We start from the raw sequence: 22170 nt of genomic DNA, 5'->3' as shown, positions 1-22170 counted from the left end.
AAGAGTGGAAGAGGCGTAAAGAAACACGCGATATTTCAAGAGGCGCAGATCTCGGCCGCGCCATTTCTCCGTGAGGATTCCTCCTCGGGAAGAAAGAATTTCGCGCTTTTAGGAATTGCAGTGATCTCTACTTCCTTATTTTTAAAATAAGATTTATGATATATTTTACCAAAGATATTAAATTAATTTATGGAATAAATATCCTGAATATTCTAGGGGACATTGACTCGCATTTTAAAACGGCTTTAGAAATGAAAACGTTTTTGGACCCGACTCAAATGAACTCTAATTACTCACAAAATGATCGACGGCGTCGTAGATGACGCCAAGGGGTAGACACAAGTATTTTAGCTATCACTTGATGATAAACTTATGATCATGGTATAAATCGCCCGCAGACTAAACATGCGCCCAATCACCCTGGTGGTCATGAGGTGCAGAAATGAGGTATCTACAAATATTCAAAAGTGTAAAACTTGCATGATGAATAAAATTACAAGACAACCTTTTAAGACTATTCATAGTTGTTCACTTGTCTTGGATTTAATTCATAGTGGTTTGTGTGATTTTAAATCTTCACCATCTTTAGGAACAAAATATATGTTGTAAATCTTTCTATAGATGATTATTTCAGATTTTGTTATATATATATCTTTTGTCAACTAAAGATGAGGCCCTTGAAAAGTTTAAAATATTTAAAAGTGAGGTAGAATTACAACAATCGATTATGATTAAACGATTGCGCACCGATCGAGGTGAGTTATTATGATCCTGTGTTTTAATTAATGTGGCATTGTGCATGAGGGTTATTCCACCACATACACCACAATTAAATGGTAGCGGAGAGGAAAATCGACTTAAAGGAGATGGTAAATTCTACGTTATCCTACTCTGCCTGAGTGATGGTTTTTAGGTGAAGCTTATGTTAACAGCTTGTTATTTGTTTAATAGAGTTCCTTACAAAAGGAACAATAACGTAACCCCATATGAACTTTGGGGTACAAGAAGACACCAAATTTGAAATTATTTTAGAGTTTGGGCATGTCGGGCAATAGTAAGATTACCGGAACCCAAAATTAGAACATTGGGTGAAAAAGGTATTGAATGCATCTTTTATAGATATGCTATGATTGCAAGGCATATAGGTTCTTATGTTATAGAATCTAATAGATCAATTAAGAAACACCGTAATTGAATCTAGAGATGCAATATTTGATGAAAATAGATTTTCTTCATTACTTCAGTGACCAAAGGACATTGTTTCATTAAATAATGGAACGAATGAGGAAAACATAAATGTTGAACCTCAAGATGAGTCACTCGAACTCGTGAGAGGCACAAGGATTAGGAAAAGAAAGTCTTTGGTCCATTTTCAAACCCATTTGGTAGAAGGATCAAGAGAGGAGATAGGATGTCAATATGAGTATTGCTACCATGTTGATGAAGATCCTAAGACATATGGTGAGGCTATGAAGTCTCAAGATGTTGCCTTTTGTAAGGAAGCCATAAATGATGAGATGGATTCAATCATGGGAAATAATACTTGGGTCTTAACGGATCTACCTCATGGATGCAAACCTTTGGGCTGAAAATGGATCTTCAAAAAGAAGATGAAAGTCGATGGCACAATCGACAAGTTCAAAGCAAGGTTGGTAATCTAAGGTTTTAGACAAAAGGAAGGTATTGATTACTTTGATACCTATGCTCCGATTTGCCACTTCCCGAATTTCTAATATTAGATTATTGATTTCACTAGCGGCAATTATTAATTTAGTGATCCATCAAATGGATGTTAAGACCGCATTCTTAAATGGGGACTTAGATGAGGAAATATATATGAGACAACCTAAGGGTTTGTTATCTTAGAAAATGAGCATAAGGTGTGTAAGCTTGTCAAATCCTTATATGGACTCAAACAAGCTCCTAAGCAATGGCATAATAAATTTAATAAAGTGGTTTTGTCAAATGGTTATATGCTAAACCAATCTGACAAGTGTGTATATAGTAAATTTGATGATGTCGGAAATAGTGTTATAATTTGTCTATATGTTGATGATATGTTGATACTTGAGTACCACTTCAAAATCAAGTAGACCTCACAAAGGCCTTTTTATCATCAAGTTTTGAAATGAAAGACATGGGGGAGGCAGATGTTATACTTGGTATAAAGATTATAAGGAAGAACAAAGGAATTTCATTATCTCAATCTCATTACATTGAGAAGGTACTTAAAAGATTTAAGTATGATAATTGTTCTCCGGTTAGTACCCCTACGGATCCAAGAGTGAAACTTATGCCCAATACGGGTGATGCAATTTCACAACTTGAGTACTGAAGTGATTGGATGTTTAATGTATGCAATGACGAGTACAAGACCGGATATTGCTTATGCAAGAGGAAGATTAAGTAGATACAAGCAACCCAAGTACTCATCATACGGGTGGCGGTTAAACGTGTATTGCAATACTTAAAGAAAACTGTGAACTATGATTTGACATATATGGGACATCCATCGGTAATAGAAGGATATTCGGATGCAAGTTGGATATCCAATGTGGAAGATCATTCTTCTATAAGTGGATGGGTATTCTTGCTTGGTGGAGGCGCCATTTCGTGGGCTTATAAAAAGAAAACTTGCATTACAAGTTCGACAATGGAGTCGGAATTCATAGCCTTGGCTTCAAAGCAGAAAAGAGGCGAGTGGTTACGAATTTAATTCATGAGATTCCGTTGTGGCCTAAACCTGTATCACCAATCGCTATTCTATGTGATAATGAACCTACTTTGGCAAGGCATAAACCAAGTATATAATGGTAAGTCGCGACACCTTGGCGTTAGACATAGCGCGATACGAGAATTGATCACTCTAGATTCATTAATCTTATTTGTTTACATATTGAATATGTGAATAATTAATTTAGTCATAAAATTAATTTAAGATCTTATGTATGCAAAACAAATACAAGAGTAAAAAAAAACCGGTTCCTTACATTTGTAGTTTCGGCTATATGGGCACTAGTAAGGTCTCCTACCTTACTTAGTTCTTGAGCTTTCCTAATCGATGAACAAGATTCAAGAGTAGAATCTCTCCCCAAGGATTTGTACCAAGGAAATCCTTCTTAATACAAATATTAATTTGGATACTAGAAATTAATATTTGTTCCCTTAAAAATTACTAATATTATATGTATACTACTTATAGTATTGATTGAATAATATTAGAAATTTATGTGAGATTTTATGAATTTTGTTCAACAACAAAACTAGTGAGATAAGTTGTAATTCAAGTGAATGAATCATTGTAAGAATAAATTGTAAATATAAGAAGAGAAAAATCTCTTTTTTCTCTAGGTGTGGGTAGGAGGGAGAAGGAAGAGTGCCCAATACTTTTTGTTGTTGCTCTTCACAAGAGTGTAGGTATGATAGTCTATGTTTAGTAGGTAATGATTATGTTTCCACTTAATAAAATAATCAAAACACAACTAACTCCTAATCCCTCCATAATCACGGCACACCCATATTAACATGGGTCCATTTTAAGTTTGTCAATTTGTTAATTTGTATTGTGTGACAAATTGGACATGTTACTAGACATGTCATTTAAATAATGCATTTTTAACACATTAAAAATCATTATATAAAAGAAATAAATCACATATAAAATTAACTAGTAATTCACAATTACAATTACTTAAAATGGGTCATATAATTATAAATCACTACTACTTGTATTTATAATAAACAATTCATTCTTATTTTAATTGTTTCGTAAACAATAAATAAACCTTAAGCAATAAAACAATTTTAATTATTTAGCACGAATCTTATTTAATCAAATTACAATAAGATACGTATAATTACTCACAAAATCATTTGTTCAATTTTAAGGAATTAATTAACTCGTATCATCATACAATTAATTAATTGATCAATTAAAATTGTTTCCATAAAGGTATGACCTTAAGGATCAACTCGATCACCACCGTCACCCAGTAATGTCAAATTCTAGTCAGCCAATCATTACTGGAATTAATGGGATCAGTTGACAATAAAATGTTACAATCCCTTATGTATTCGTAATATGAGATTTAAACATGTGAATCGCATTATTGTCGTAGACACATACTCCAACAATCTCCCACTTGTCCGCGACAAGTGTACGTCACCAATTCTCTGGTCCTATTACTATCTTCCACTCAATGCAAAGGTGTCTTGCAGGTCGATTGCATTTGATCATATCTTGAGTGGTTTCCACGATCTCGGAGAATAAATCACCGGCCGGTAATTATCTACCATAGATACCTTCCGAGCGTGGCCACGCATTTCTAGTTTATTGCTCCTCGAGTGGCCTTGAGATATAAGATAACCCTGACGGGGATGGACAATTCCTATTGCACTCTTCCCTTTTATTAGCCACAGCTCATCATGACCCAAAACATGCCCATAAGACCCCAGTTACGAAGGTCGCCGAACATAAATCAAAGTCAATCTGAAACTGTGCCATCTTGGGCGAACAGTCATTAGTCAAAGAATTGACTCATAAGAATACCATAGTAGCTCTTGCCACGACTGTGCATAAAATTGCCAAAACCTATAAGCGGTTTATAGGCCCACAGAAAGTGTCCTCACAATCCGCCCTATGTGATCGACTAGTCATCTCTCATGACTCTATGGCACTTGAACTTGCCATCAATCGCATCACACTCTAGTTGCTTTGATATGTCACCTCATATAAGTAACTAGGAACGGAATACTATGTTAATCCAGGATCACTTTAATGAGTTCAATATTGTCCTGAGAATCCCATTTGGATGTAAATAAAGTACAAGATGAGTTAATAATAACTCAAACAATATATGTGATTATCACACACGAGTAGTCAATACCATATTGCTACTCCATGTCTTATAATCATGAGTGCACTTATGCATTTGTGTAACGCAATAAAAGTTTAGCTTGTGAACATACCATGTGTCCAAGTGTTCAAACTTTCTAAATTATGCATTTCCTTCAACTTCATGTTATACCTTATAGCATGAATTTTACTAAGTACATGTCTAGACTTCATACTAGACATAATTTCTTTAGCTTAAAAGAAGCTCTTCTTCGTTATCTCATAACTTGTGATGTGGGTTTCGGTGGATAAGACTACTTATAGTTTTAACGCATACCACTTAATCACAACGTACTTAAGTTTATTTTGTAGAATCTTAAATGGATGTAAATAGAATACTCTTTTATAGTCTTTTAACTCCTTATGTCAATAATCATTCATAGGATTTTCTCAAATCCAAATGAGTTTGGAAACTTGAGTTTGTGTAACTTCTTAACACACAACTTATTTCTCTTCCAAACTATAGAACGGATCATTAGTTCTCCTAGAGAATTCATGACGGTTCTTTAAGGCTTACCAATGACTCTCATATGGGTAGACTTTTTATCGACTTATCATGCTCTAAGTATTTAATTCATCTAGGACATGTGCATAATGGTATACACGATTATACTAATGGCGGAAATATTAGTAATCATATTCATGTAGACAACAGTTCTTAGGTTCATGTGAATAATCATAGCTCTATGATAATTCAAATTTCATCAATATGAACAACCTACTTAACTGGTTGATTTCAGAAGGATCATTATCATCATAAGATACCCATCTAAGTGCCAATCCAACATCCCATGTTTTAATAGATATGCATAATGTCTAATTTCATCCAGAATTGAAAACCTATTTGCACGTCATTTTTAATGAGTAATAAGTCATACAATTCATGAAGGATGATTGCTCCCACTAAACTCCATGTCCGAACATGACAGCTTCTTGCCCACTCAAGTCCATGTGTACACATGTTTCTCCATGGAAACATTACATGATGGAATGTTCATTGCTTTCCAAAGTATTAATCAAAACCATATATGTCATTCACATATCACTTTCAAAATACCCATTTAGAAAGTGGTCTTGATACTTCACTTATTTTCATATTGAATATCAATGATTTGAATCCTTAGCTTAGTTAACAAGTAACTTAGTTTTTGTAGACATCGACATGTGCCACTTATGCAACTCTTAATCATAAACTTCTATTTACTTTGGATTGAACTCAAGAATCCCAAATAAATCCATTTACTTGCATAGATACCATTTTAGTTTCATAAGGCTCTTAAGTAAAATATCGAATTTTAAGATCTCTTATTACTTCATAGATCATGATCTAAATATCAAAAGAACGCCTTCTTTTTGGTGTCCTCACCGAGTTTCCTTAAGAACATCTTCTTTGGTCTCCTCGAGAATCTTAAGAACATCTTCTTTTGGTCTCCTCACGTAGTATCCTCGAGAACATCTTCTTTTGGTCTTCTCACGTAGTATCCTCAAAAAACACGTGGTATCCTTAAGAACATCTTCTTTTGGTGTCCTCACGTGGTATTTACCTTCTCGAGGCTTGTGGCTAAATTACTCCCACTCTATCTTTAGAAAAATACCCTTTTTCTCCAAAGATAGCTTTTGAGCCACAAATAATGATGGTTAAGGAAAAAATATCACATATCTATTTAATAGTGATTTAATCGAGATATATTAAAAGGATAATATAGGCTAGACGATTTAAGTTTGATAGGTGTATCAAATGAGGTTGGTAATGTTCCCTTATATGAGTTCAACAACTCAATCTTAACTTCATAATTGATCTTACATAAGTAAGTTGTGACATTTTGGTCAATTTTACATAAGGAGAATCCAATTCATAGCTTATGGACATATAATGACACAACCATTATAATTGTCTAATTAATCAATTTAAGTCGATAATCTTATATTTCTAGATGCAAGTAGTGTATTAAGATAAATTTTAAAACAACCAATACGATAAAGTAAGTAACTTGGGTTGCAAACCAAGTCACCAAAATCCAAAATACAACCATTGTTTAAGGAAATAACTAATTCCCAAGTCGAACGAGGAAATTGAAAAAAGTTCTAAAATTCCAAAATACAACACAAAATAAAGACAAAATAAAGCCAAGCTTCCATTGATCTAGCACCATGGGCGGCTACATCTAGTTTCCCTCAAGATCTTCTAGGCTTGCTTTTCTTTGCCCTTGTCCTTGCTCGGATGCCCTAATTACAATAAAAAGGGAATTATCACAACTTGTATCAAAATAGCAAAGTTGAGATCGAAACATAAAAAGATAGGGATAAATTATTTATCTACTGGAATAACTTTTCCAGCTTTGATGTCGCCTAGGTACTTAGGACAATTCCTCTTCTAATGCCCAATGCCATTACAATAGTGGCACTTGTCCCCGGACGGGACACCCTTCTTGGGCTTAGAGGAGCTAGCTTCACAAGTTTTTCCCTTGTTCTTAAAGGGGGTTTGCTTCTTACCCTTGTGGCCACCTTTCTTGAAGGTTCCCTTGCTCTTTTGATTAATGTTGAGCACATCCTTGGTGGTGCTAGCATTTAGCCCCATATCCCTCTCGGCTTGCACAAGCATTTTGTGGAATTCATCTAGGGAAACTTTCAAGTTTTGCATGTTAAAATGCACTCGGAATTGAACATATGCTTTAACCTTGTTCAAGGAATGAAGAATTCGATCAATGATGAGTTATTCGGGAATGTCTACCTTTTGCATTTTTAAGGTCTCAACATGCTCCATCAACTTGAGCACGTGAGGGCTAACCTTTTGGCCCTCTTTAATGTTGAGATCGAAGAATGCGGATGCCGCTTCATATTGAATGATCCTCGGAGCTTGTGAAAACATGGTCACAAGCTTCTTATAGATCTCATAGGCGGTGCTAATCTTTATAGCACTCCTTTGGAGTTCGGCCTCCATAGAAAAGATCAACACATTTTTGATCGCGGCACTCCTTTGTTAAGTCTCATAGGCTTGCCTAGCGGCGGGTGTAGACCTAGCGGTCGGTGCGGCGGGAGAGGCCTCGGTGAGGTAACGAATCTTATCGTCACCCTCCGCGGCCAAGCGGAGTTGGGCGTCCCAATCGGCGAAGTTTGACCCATTCTTTTCTAGTTTACAACGATCCATGAAAGATCGGAGCCATGAAACATAGGTGAGAGTGTTCGAGCTAGTGGATGCGTTTTAATTTGGAGTTCCCATTGCAAATGAGAAAACAAATTTGACTACAAAATAAAAAGGAAGGAAATAATAAACATCTATTGTTTTAATAATACTTGTTAACATTTTAAACAAGTTTTAAGCATTTATATAGTGACCTCTACCCAACTATTATAAATGATTTCGAGATCCAAATTCATATTAACTCGGGCACGGTGAGCCGATTCATCCCTTATCAATATAACTCGGTGGATTAACTCTTTAATCGATTCGACTTCTAGAACTCTCTCGATAAAATTACTCTAATATTTATCTTTAGCCAAAACACATGCGACTACGGTCACGAATACTTGATTGAGTTCAATCCAAATTTCGATGTAATAACATTTTACTACCCACTTACCCAACGTAACAAGCTAGGTTTGTATTACGGTGAAGCCGGATTAACTCCCTTATGAAATTGGCCTGGGTTTCGTGGGTTCTACTATTTGGTAAGGCTAAATCTCAATTATTAATTTAGCGAGAGGTCATGTCAATATATTATCTATCACGTTTTAAGTGAACTAAAGCGGTGAACTACGATAGTTATAATTGACACGATCGATGACTTCGATAAAAAATATGCATGTTTATGGCGATTTGGCTATGCATGCAAACATATAAAACAAATGCAAAGCATAAAGATAAAATCCTAGTATGGCCTTCCTAAAATAGTAAATCAAATAAACTATTTACAAAATCGGAAACCAACTCCTTTGGTCCCTTGAACTTCATATGGCACGCACTTCAAGGCAACACCGTCTTTGATGGACCGCCTTCTCGAATGGCACCGTCTTCAAGGAACTCCGAAATAAATAAATTACATAGCTTTTCTACTTTATACAATATAAAATAAAACAAAACTAAATAAAAGAAAAGTGATACGAGATCACATTAATTACAATCGAATTGATATCCCCATTCATTTCGTAAAAATACCAATTAAAACTAAGGTCATACTAAGTACAAATTACATAATTAAAAATTATATAAAATAAAATATGACAATCATACTAAAATGCAGCATTAATATATGTATGAAACATGCCATGTGAAATGCCAAATCGCCCTATTGAAGCTAATATCGTATATTGTTCCGGTTTTATGGATTAGTGTGACATTTAACCTTTTAAAATCACACAATATTACATAAATCAAATCGATGTCCAAGTTAATTACCCTATTTATCTTAGGACTCAAAATTTAGTCTTCACTAAACATTTGACAATAATTCAACTTGATATTATACAATTGCTCTTTAATCACTATTATTCAAAATAATAAGGAAATAATTCCCAAAAAGTCATAAAAAATCGAAAAATCAAAATCATAATTTTGTATATTCTGGAAAATTCCCAACATCCCAAAATTTTAATAAAAATTTGCCTTTTAGTTTATCTTAACTTATTTCACAAATAAATTGCATAAATCATAATTTTAACCCATTAATTCGAAATTAATTATAAAAATATGCAATAAATCAAAATTAAAATTTTGAAAATTCTTAACAAGTTTCTAGAATCTGGAAATGGCAAAAGTTTAAGCTCAAAATCGAATTTACACTTATGACTATTAAAGTTGCTATTTATCAATTTATATCCCATAAAAATTAATAACTTTCCAAATTAAATGAAATTTGACATGAAATTTAGATCTGATTTTCATATCAAATATACAACATTGGGAAAAAATTTCAAGCCATAAAATTTAATTTAGCTATTTTTGGTTAAAATAGTCACTATTTATTCGATTTTTATATCTAAAAATCATAAATCATGCAAAATTAAATCATTTGATCTAAAAATTTACATACAGTGTGTAAATATTGCATGTGACATTATACTAAATTTTCATGGGCAGGAACAAAGTCTAACCATTTTTAACATAAATACCTCTATTTAATCGACTTTTAATTTGTGAAAATCATAAATCATGCTATATGAAACCATTTTATATGAAAATTTACATACAACTTGTAAAATATTCATGTGAGGTTGTGTAAAAAATTCAAGATAACAATCATAGTCTAACTATTTTTTAGCATTTTAATGTCATTTTATCCAATAAAAAATAATAAAATACTAATAATTATATTAAAGAGCAATAAAAATACCATAAATCATCAAAATGACCTAAAATCAATTTAGGACCATAAAGTTAATCATGCAAAATTTTCGTGGCATTTATCTTCATAAATCCTAATTAACAAGTTTTCTTTGTTAACTAATTAACTCGGAAAAACAAACCCGATTTTGCATGCAACAACCGTGTTGCTCACGATACCACTTGTTAAGATTCATTAATCTCATTTGTTTACATATTGAATATGTGAATAATTAATTTAGTCATAAAATTAATTTAAGATCTTATGCATGCAAAACAAATACAAGAGTAAAGAAAACCTGTTCCTTACATTTGTAGTTTCGGCTATATAGGCACTAGTAAGGTCTCCTACCTTACTTAGTTTTTGAGCTTTCTTAATGGATGAACAAGATTCAAGAGTAGAATCTCTCCCCAAGGATTTGTACCAAGGAAATCCTTCTTAATACAAATATTAATTTAGATAATAAAAATTAATATTTGTTCCCTTAAAAATTACTAATATTATATGTATACTACTTCTAGTATTGATTGAATAATATTAGAGATTTATGTGAGATTTTATGAATTTTGTTCAACAACAAAACTAGTGAGATAAGTTGTAATTCAAGTGAATGAATCATTGTAAGAATAAATTGTAAATATAAGAAGAGAAAATCTCTCTTTTTCTCTAGGGTGGGAGAGAGGAGAAGGAAGAGTGCCCAATACCTTTTGTTGTTGCTCTTCACAAGAGTGTAAGTATGATAGTCTATGTTTAGTAGGTAATGATTATGTTTCCACTTAATAAAATAATCAAAACACAACTAACTCCTAATCCCTCCATAATCACGGCACACCCATATTAACATGGATCCATTTTAAGTTCGTCAATTTGTTAATTTGTATTGTGTGACAAATTGGACATGTTACTAGACATGTCATTTAAATAATGCATTTTTAACACGTTAAAAATCATTATATAAATGAAATAAATCACATTCAAAATTAACTAGTAATTCATAATTACAATTACTTAAAATGGGTCATATAATTATAAATCACAACTACTTGTATTTATAATAAACAATTCATTCTTATTTTAATTGTTTCATAAACAATAAATAAACCTTAAGCAATAAAACAATTTTAATTACTTAGCCCGAATCTTATTTAATCAAATTACAATAAGATACGTATAATTACTCACAAAATCATTTGTTCAATTTTAAGGAATTAATTAACCTGTATCATCATACAATTAATTAATTGATCAATTAAGAATGTTTCCCTAAAGGTATGACCTTAAGGGATCAATCGATCACCACCACACGACATGTCAAACTCTAGTCGACCAATCATTACCGGACATGTGGATCATTGACAATAAAATGTTACAATCCCTTATGTATTCTTAATATGAGATTTAAACATGTGATCGCATTATTGTCGAGGACACATACTCCAACACACTTAAGGAGTGATATCGGTGATTTTCGTGAGATCTCAACAAAATCTAGTTGATCATTTAACCAAGGGATTAGCTAAGGACTTGGTATAAAAGTTAATGATCGGGAAGGGTTTAAAGCCATTTTAACTTATGGTGGTAGGACACCCAATTCCCCTCTAATATGACATTAGAGGTAGAATTCAATGTGGAAAGCCTATTATTTTAAGTTGAAGCACAAGTTTAGATAATCCCAGAGGTATGTGCTTAGACCTACATGATATGTTAGGATAAAGTTTATCTTCTTAATAGATCTTTTGAAAAATTGCTTTTGTAGGAGCATGAAAAAAAGAGTCTACCTATGTGAGTGTGAAGTTGGCCGCTTCAAGAAGCTCGGGCTTGGCTTTTACGCACTCATGAATGGATAGGGACACTAGGCCGTGTAATATAGTGTCGGTTAATAAGCTTATGAAGTTGTAATAAATTTATATGTGTTTTATCTTCATGTATTCAAATGACTTTGAAGGGTTCAATCCATTGTGACACCCCGATAATCGAATGCGTAATGTATAATTTACTAAGATGAAAATTCAATCTTCGTGACATTTTCGTTTTATGTATAAGTTTGGTTTGGTTTGTTGTTTTGAATCAAGGATTGCATTTAAATAGGGGAGGAATGTTGGTGATTTAAGTTAATCACGATATCATTTGAATGCAATCGGGATTTGGCCAAAAATCGTAGCAAGTTTGACCGTTATAATATGGGTTAGGGAGTGTGGAGTACACGCTCATATAAACGAGTTTGAATGTGCGATTTTAAAGAATAAGTTACAATGCAAATTAGTCGATGTTATCGTAGCTCGAAAATGGAAAATTGGCTAACAACGATAGGGGTTGCTAGCCCCGATCGGGGTTGATGATGCCTAGCCAAAATTCAACATGTTTTATTTACGTAAATTGGGAAAGCTACGTCCCCGATCGGGAACACTAACCCCGATCAGGGTGAGTGATGTTTATCGGGTTCTATGAACCGTGTTGCATTGTTTCATACTTGTCTTTATGTTCCGTTTGGATGATAACTACGTTTCCTTTTCTGTATACATTGCATTAGTATATATATATATATACAAGAAGTGCATGAGGAAAGGTTAGAAAAATAATAAAAACAAACTTTATTATTCAGATTTTTGCATAACAAATAAATAAAAACTTCATAAAGTTTTCTCTTGTTTCTTGCCTTCGAACAAGAAAGAAATTTGGTGCATTATCCTACGGAATATTTCTTGTAACCCAAAGGCGTAATAGAGTAGAAATACTTTCTAAGGAAAACGATATATTTCGTAATCATCAAGTTATCCAAGTTCGATTTGTCAAACACCTTATAATTCTACAACACATACAAGGACAATGACAAGCAATGGAGGAGCAAGTTGACTTCAGTGTCTTCAGGAATGTCCTTACGGATAGCATCTATCTTCAAGATTAGATTTGATGTAATGACCTCCATTTGAGTCTACCCTGATACTTTCAGTTTAGAAACAACATCAAGCATTGCACCATTCTTAGGAGGTCTACTTGAAGCTCTTAGAGCTCCAGCTGTAGCCATAAGAATGGCATAGATAAGATAAATTACTTTCGGGTTTTCTAGTACCTCAATACAAAATATTAATAACACTAAGTAAACCAAACACAACCTATTCAATCAAATGCAAAAAAAGAAGTGCTTAAGAAATGTCATAGGGCACCTCTACTTTAGTCCAATTTCCTAGCAGGAAATTTTGCAACCTTGTAAAGTGAACATCTCCAGAAGACAATAAACCTTAGCCAATCCCTGCAAGTACATCTGGACTGAGTCCTCCAATTGGACCCACCAACTGATAATGTTCCTCCAACAATTTGCAAAGAAGCTGTAAGAATTCGATTCTAGTGTTTTTAGACAGAGATGGGACAAAGGATAACGCACCAGTGAAAAGAACACCTTCTGTAAAGTACTCTTCTTGGCACCAAAATGGTCGCACAAAAACGAGAATTCAACTCCATGACCGAATCAATTATTGATAGCAAGGACTAGGGCGATTTTCGTACCCATATGTAAAAGAGTCCAACAAAATGGGGGTAGGCATCATTAGGAAGAGAAATATCTGGAGCAAAAAGGATGGAGAAGACAAATTTTGCTTGTGGGTCCGTTATTACATAAAGTGAGGCACTGGGAACTAGCAATGTTTTTCAATGCATCGAGGTGACTATCAAATGTACTCTGCTGAAGGCAATCCCTGGGTTCGGCCCAAGCCTGAATGACGACCTGAGCTGATGAACTAGCAGTATGCCTACTGTTGCTACTAACATTGTTCAAGATATTAGTCCGAAGCCAGTCTTATTAGTCCGAAACCAGTCACATTAGTATGATATTGTCGGCTTTGAGCCAAACTCGCACGTATTTGTTTTTGGGCTCCTTCCCAAAATGTCTCATACTAAAGGAGTGGTGGGTTTCTATAAACTAGGCATGACATGACCCTTCTTCTCCGGTGTGAGACTTGGGTTGGCCAACCCAAACAGTTAGTTTAACATTTTTTATTCTTTGTGAGGGCATCATTATCATTATATATAGGAAAAATTACAAATAACCCCAACGTATTTACGCTTTTTTACAAATTACCACCACATATTTATATTTTTACAAATAACACCCACATTTTAATGTATATTCCCCAATCACCACCGTATTTTTACCCCGAGTATCGTTTTTCTTATTTCCCGACTTGTTAAGTGACGATTTATGCAAAATTACAAAACTACCCTCATTAACTTACCTTGACTGTCATTAACATAACATTTCCCCCTTCTTGAATGTCAATTTCCTTAAATCCCCAATTATTCCCAAACCCTAAAACCCCAAATCCCTAAATCCTTTAATCCCAATTCAATCAATCAATTTATCTCGATTTCCGACTCTTATTCCTTTCCACAAATTCTGAATTGGCCCGATGGTATTCAATCCATCAATTTATCTCAATCCGGGTCGATGATTTCTTCTTCTTTGTGGAGCTATATGCTCGTCCGTTGGCTACCTACCTTCTACTACGAGCTTCTTGTTGTCAGACTATTAGTAGCTTCAAGGGAATGTTTGTATTCATGTATTTGTAAGACAAAATGGTTACGTTTGTTCGTCATTTACTAGGCTTTTGAATGCTTTGTAATCTTTTGCTTTGGTTATTGCTTAGACGCCTTAGAATCATAATATTTGACCGATAATTAAGTTGCTTTGATATTTGAATCGAGATAAATTGATGGATTGAATTGGGATTAAAGAATTTGAGATTTCGAGATTTGCGATTTTGGGTTCGAAATAATCGAGGATTTAAGGAAATCGACATTCAACAAGGGTGGTTTTGGAATTTCGCATAAATCGTCACGTAACAAGTCGGGAAATAAGAAAAACGATACTCGGGGCAAAAATACGGTGGTGATTGGGGAATATACATTGAAGTTTGGGTGTTATTTGTAAAAATATAAATACGTGGTGGTAATTTGTAAAAAGCGTAAATTCGTGGTTATTTGTAATTTTTCCTTATATATATATATATATATATATATATATATATATATATATATATAGAGTCGGGATCCGGTGAGAACTCCTAAATATTTGAGGATTGAGTAACGAATAAAGTATCACACCATATACAAAACAATATCGCGAGGAAAATTGACAAACAAAACCACCTAAAACTCAAAAAATCAATCGTCATTTCTCTCTCTAAATTTTTTACCAAAATCAATCAAACATCTCAAACGAAAACTATCACAAAATCCTCTCTAAAATCTCGCCGAAAATCCGCAAAAACTTAAAATTCAAAGACGATTTCAACTTCATTTCAACATTATAGATGTATTCGTTCACTAGATTGAATAATCTCACCATAATTCTCTCCAAAATCGTTGAGGTACATTTGTTTCTCATCTTTATCCATTTCTGCGATTTTTTTCAACTTTTGTAGCAATAAATTGATTATACATTTTGATTTTGTTCGAAATTATTATATGTATGTTGAATAAGATGAATTTAATAGGATTAAATCAACAAAATCGAACTAATTATCGAGTTATTTAGGGTTCTTTCGTGTTCTTGCTGTAAATTTCTAAATATCTTACTTATAAATGATTTTAAACGTTTTTCGTTCATAATTTCGACACATTGAATCAATTACTATCATCAATTGAAGTTTTAGTTGTTTATAAGATGTCTTTTTTGTTTTAATCACTAAAATTAGGGTTTAATATTGATCGATTGTGAAAATTAGGGTTCAACTTTGTTTAATTGTGAAAATTAGGGTTTCATATTGTTTTAATCGCGAAAGTTAGGGTTTAACATTGTTTAATTGTGCAAAATTACGCTTTCATATGATAGAATTGAAGTAATCGTTTGTGTTCGTAAAATGAGTAATGTCGAATTACATGTTGGCTATGATAACGAAAACGTGATAATCATTGTTTGTATGATGTGATATCTTGAATGTGAATATTCGTGGTACTCTATTTTCATACATTTTGGCAGGTTGACTACTACATAATTAAGTTGTAAAATGTCATCAAGGCACTAAAATGCTATATTATGGTGTTTTATTTGTAAAATGTCACTGGTTTGCAGTAAAATAATGTAAAATGTTGCTGTAAATGCTGTAATATGGTGTGTTTTTTATATTTGTTGTATTTTCTTTTGTCTGAAAGATGATGTTTTGTACATTTTTTTCCTTTTTTTTTTTTTTGCAGATTTCTTCGCTTTTGGAGGTTACTTAAGAGTATGTGTGCATGTTGGCGAAGTCTATAGTGCATGATCAACTAAACAAATCATGTTTTTTTATTCATTTCTCTTATAAAGACAAATTCTGTATTCTTAGATATTGTTTCAAGCGATTATAAATTTGTATTTTTTTTTTTTGCATTTTGGAATTGGAATGTAAAGTAATGGTAACAATATTATAGTTGTATCAGGATTTGCCTCTTTTTTTATGTTATTAAATAGAGAATATATGGTTCTTAAAGTATTTCATTTTTTTTGGTAAACAATATCACACGTTTGTTTTAACAATATCACAAGTTTTAGTAAACAATATCACATTTAATTATAAAAAATATCATCTTTCATGACACAATATCAAATGACTTTGAGAATAATATCACACTATTAGTTTAACAATATCACACTACTGGCTTAACAATATCACAAGATGTGGTAAAGAATATCATAAAACAATATCACCATTATTGTGTTAATAATATCAAATGATTTAGTTATTTCAAAAAAAATATCAAATGATATGGTAAACAATATCAAACTATTGTGCTAATAATATCACACTATGCTATTAACAATATCATATATTTATCTTTATTTGCTAGTTTACAAACAGTTATAAGAAACAATATATATCTTCATAAGTATCACGTCATATTGTTCTAGAAGCATTAACAACAATATCAAACTTCACACATCCCGGTATCACACTTTATCCAAAACAATATCACATTCACAAGGAATCTTGAAACACTCAAACTTTTTTGCTATTGAGAAACAATATCACAAATATAAGATAAAATATCATTGCTTGATTCTAAACAAAGATCACAAAATTACAACGACAATAATATTAATTTATAATGACTACAAAGTAGATTACTATCCTTCCAAAATTATATCAATCGAAGTGCATATTCAATTAAAGTTCACAACAACACAACTGAGTACAGATTCGTTTCCTTTCTCTTCTTCTACCTTTACCAATTTCTTTTTATTATCCTTTTTGGCATCTTTTTCCAGCACAATCTTCAACTTCTTGCTTGACGTTTGTTCAACCTCATCTTGTTTTAAACACCAGTACAACCGTTTTATATAACTATTTAATGACCATGACTCAACTTAATGCAGCCACCTGACTATCTACTCAACTTTCAGGAACTCAATTACATCAAACCATTAGTACGACACCAATGAAGAATATCATGACACTTCATATCCCCTTGGAAAGTAACACTGATCCTTAGCTTCATTTCTGACTTGGTTTTATCAATTAGCTTCTCTGGACGCATCATGAGACTTCATATCCCCTTCAAAGTGGATCTGCCATTCCCAGTAAGCAAACATGTGAGAGAGATATACAAGGATGCAAAATAAAGCTCGTCGAGAGGAATGAACCATACTGTGCTGTGGCGTCTACTTCCACTTCATAGATGATCCATCTCAAAGAAAGAAAAGGTGGCCAACACATTTACTCCGCATGATTCTTCACCTTTAAGCCGCTTAAACAACCTGGTTTACGCAACCAACAATCTAGTGGGACAAAGTCCAACCTATTGTACCAATGGAAGAAAGTGGATTAATCAAAACTCGAATCCACCAATGAATTAAGAGCACTCACAGAAAATATGAGCAAGGCCATAACTGAAATTAGACAAATCCGATCTACTTTTTTTCAATACCTGATGAAAACAATGGAATCAGAAGAACCAACAACAATATCTTAAAATTTATGTTGTGCTTGCTGCTCAACAAGATGAAATGGTGATGGTCAAACAAAATACCGCAACTCAATAAACAAGCAGAATGTAAATCAGAAACATATGATGACAACTCAACATGAAATCTATACCAAAACCAAACATACATCAAACTTGGAGACTCATTTGGCAGGTAAATTAAGCCTTAAGCCCAAAGCTTCTTAGGCCAATTTGGACCAAGTAATATCTCTGTCCAATAGGCCGTTCAAAGCTAAACAACTTTCACGATCTGACAAAACATAGCACAAAAAAATACAATGTAAACAAACTAGTAGTAATTGATTTCTGACAATCAAAGTAAAAGGGATGTAATAAAACAATATCACGCAGTCTGCTAAACAATATCACATAGTCTTCTAAACAATATCACACGGATACTTTAGCAACAAATATGTGATATTTATAAGATGTCAAACAATTTAGAACCTAAATCGGCGAAATGTATACTACTACTAGCTAACAAAGAAAGAGTAACAATGTAAAACAAATGTAAATCAATCTGACACAAATTTTAAAAAATTTGAAACAAGATACTACACATGTAAATTAGGTTTACATGACAACAAAACTCGAACAAAGTGAAAAAATTTAAAATCGCAATCAAATAACAAGACTATGAATCAATCTCATCAAAATTATAAATCGAGAACAAAAAAATCATAACAACAGGGTGAGTTTAACATAGATCGGAAAAATTACTCAATATATAACAAATTCGTAACTTGTTCGAATTAAATTAACCTAGATATATGAGAAAGAAGACCAATAAATCATATGAAATCCTCACAAATTAAACCTAATTTAGGAAAAAGAGATACGAAGCATTGAAATCACGATGAGTAGCTACAAAATCATAACAAACGTGGTAAGATGACTAGTAATTGCAAATATATGTAGTGAAACAACAATCACATGAAAATAAAACTGAAATTAAAAACTAAAGATAAAGTAGATGTACCTGACATTGCAATTTCGATTGAAAGAGTATGATCGTTGATAAGAAATAGAAGAATGACAATGACTGAGTTGAGATTGAATTCAAACAAAAAAATCACGAAAAACAGAAAATTAGGGATTCATCGAAGAAGATGGAAGGTAGAGAGAGAAAGACTTTGGGTGAGAATGAATGAATTAGGTTTGTTTTGATGGAATAAGGAGTATATATGTGCGTCCGCAAAATTACCATATTACCCTTACTTATCCGCACTAAATCATGGACGTTGGATCTCTTAGATCCGACAAATTAGTATTAATCCTCAATCCTCAAATATATGAGTCATACTCACATGATCCCATTCCTATATATATATATATATATATATATATATATATATATATATATATATATATATATATATATATATAGGTCGGTCAAAAATATAACTAAAGTTCAATACGAACTGTATTTAACTAAATTAAAAAATTATTTTAAACAAAGAAAAACAAACACATCGTTCGAGTTCGACCCCCTTCCTTTATCCTTTAAGTTTATATCCACATCCCACCTAACTATCCATCTCCTCCACTAACCACCGCCACCACCAGTCCACCACCACCATCCGTCCTAGCTTCCCAGCACGACCGGGAGAAAATCTAAAGGAGTGTATCTAGGTTACTTTGAAGTTTGGAAATCGGAAATTGATTAAAGGAAGTCCTGAAGGTAACTTTTTAGTATCTCTAATTTCTTTGAAGTTTCGGTTTAGTTTGATTTGATTTCGCATAAATTCACTATAATTTATCAAAAGATTCAATTGAGCTAAGTTTAATTCAATTTTGTCACATTATTTTAAGTAAAATTTAATTGAGCATCCGATTCAATTTGTTACAATTCATTTCGTTCGATTCTAACTTCAATTTGATTCTGTTTTGTTCTAGTTCATTTTGTTCATGCCATTTGAGTTTGATTTGATTCAATTTTGCATAGATTCAATTTATTCGATCTGATTCGATTTGTGTTAGTTCAGTTTTTCCATTAAATTAGAAAATTTGAATATTCTTCTCAATTTAGACGTATAAGTTAGTCCATAGTACAATGCACACAAGAACCGAGTTTTAAGTTTCGCACCACATGACCATTATCGTATAAGTTAAAGTAAGGTACTACTTGAGAGTGGGGTGTTGGTGTGGTAGATCAGGGTTAAGGATATTAGTCATTCTCAGAACATTAATTCATAACGCAGGAGAGCTATATATGCGAATGGGATTATTGCTTACAAGTTACTTATCCTATATATTACTATTTATGAATACGCATTCCAAAGGATAATAAAGTTTTCCGGTTACCCCATTAGTACTAGACTTCTCCACAGTAGAAGCTTTGTTGAACGCTTCTTTCCCTACAGAACCCAAGCCTGCAGCTATCTCAATGGTTTGATAATACTTACAACTAGACAGCCAGATTCATCAAGCTAAAAGTACACATAATAAATTAAATCAACAAATAAGTAATGTGTCAAACCTGATCGTCTTGCTCTGAAGGCACACTAGATACATCACCAGAAGCTGAAGTTTAATTCAATTTTGTCACATTATTTTAAGTAAAATTTTTATAATTAGTAACATAATTATAAAGTAAATGATGTGGTGTTTGTGAGTACATGATATTTGTTGGGCATTGAGTGTATCTAATAACATAAAGAAATGTATCTAGCTAATTAAATATATGTATCTAAAGTGTCTCTAGCAACTTGAAGGTGTGTATCTAGCATCTTAAATGTTAAATTCAACAACGGGCCTGGGCCGCATGTGGAACATTGGGTTTCTTCACATTAAAGATAGGTATCTAGTAACTTAAAGAAGTGTATCTAGCATCTTAAAGATATGTATCTAGTAACTTAAAGAAGTGTATCTAGCATCTTAAAGATATGTATCTAGTAACTTAAAGAAGTGTATCTAGCATCTTAAAGATATGTATCTAGTAACTTAAAGAGTGTATCTAACTATGTACCAAAAAAAATGTGTATCTAACTACCTAAAGGCATGTATCTAGTAATTTCAATGAGTGTATCTAACTAGCTAAAGGTATGTATCTTGATTGAAACAATGTGTTTGCTAACCATTAAGATAAAGGGCATGATACAAGGTTCGTGTATCTGCACTAGAGTATGTGATTGTAGCTGTTTTATTGAGAGGATGACATTTTTTCGAATAAGCATCCGAATTTGTCACCTTGTATCGAAGTGTAGCATATTTTTGTTTTTGGTATAGACTGTTATCTCCAATAGTGCTTGAACTTCTAACTGTCTTTGATCTTAAAATGCTTTTATTTAGTCTGTAAGATGATAGAGTGTTACCTCATATTGTTCAATGCTTCATTTCTTGATGGTTTAGAAATGTTTCCCCTAACGCTTGTCTTTTTTCATTTCCGACAACTTACTAACCCATATTTTGTATTGGCAGTAAGAGGTCTGTGGAGCAATCTCACTCTATCGGTAACTCAGTCCTATCCTGGAATAGTTGTTGCAACTAGTAAATAAGATTGACGGACCGAAGTTTCAGTCTCGAGAAAGCACAGGTCACAGGTATCAAGCCAACCCTTGATCAGTCTAACCATGATTCTGCACTTGCTGGCAACTTTCTTGAGCAGGATAACAAGCTTGCTGAGGTATGTTTCTTTTTTAACTCCCCTTGTTCTCTTTCAATTATCAATTTCGATTGGAAATTATAGTTATCAATTAGTATTCGTGGCGTAACCAGGATTTGCAACAACAACGCGGGTACCAACCATAAATAGAATGTTTTAACTAAAAGTTTCTAATTCTCAGTTGGTTAGGCGACCGTCCCTGCTAGCGCCTTTGTTCTACCACTGATTATTCCTCATTTGTCAAGTGGGTTTTGGGATTTTATATGCTTTTGTTAATTTCTTGGTGAAAGTTGAGTTCTTTTTCAGTTCCTATTGAATAGGGAAAATGGTTAGTTTTTTTGTTGTTTGTTTTGTTTTCCGTTTTTAGGCCTTAAAATGTAGGATTTTTTCATAATTCT

General features: G+C 33.0%; 1 long non-coding RNA gene across 1 annotated transcript; it reads right to left on the bottom strand.

Annotated features, from left to right (window-relative positions):
• Positions 1–17396: 17396 nt before the first annotated feature.
• On the bottom strand, positions 17397–19206 carry LOC141639649 (uncharacterized). Its single transcript, XR_012542617.1, has 3 exons — positions 19148–19206; positions 17833–17982; positions 17397–17752 (listed from the first exon to the last, which is right to left on the bottom strand). It is a non-coding gene; the product is annotated as an uncharacterized LOC141639649 (long non-coding RNA).
• Positions 19207–22170: the final 2964 nt, after the last annotated feature.

The sequence above is a fragment of the Silene latifolia genome, unplaced genomic scaffold (assembly GCF_048544455.1).
Source record: "Silene latifolia isolate original U9 population unplaced genomic scaffold, ASM4854445v1 scaffold_504, whole genome shotgun sequence".
Lineage (NCBI taxonomy): Eukaryota > Viridiplantae > Streptophyta > Magnoliopsida > Caryophyllales > Caryophyllaceae > Silene > Silene latifolia.
Note: the sequence above shows the minus strand (reverse complement) of the source record. Positions and strands in the feature narration are given on the sequence as shown.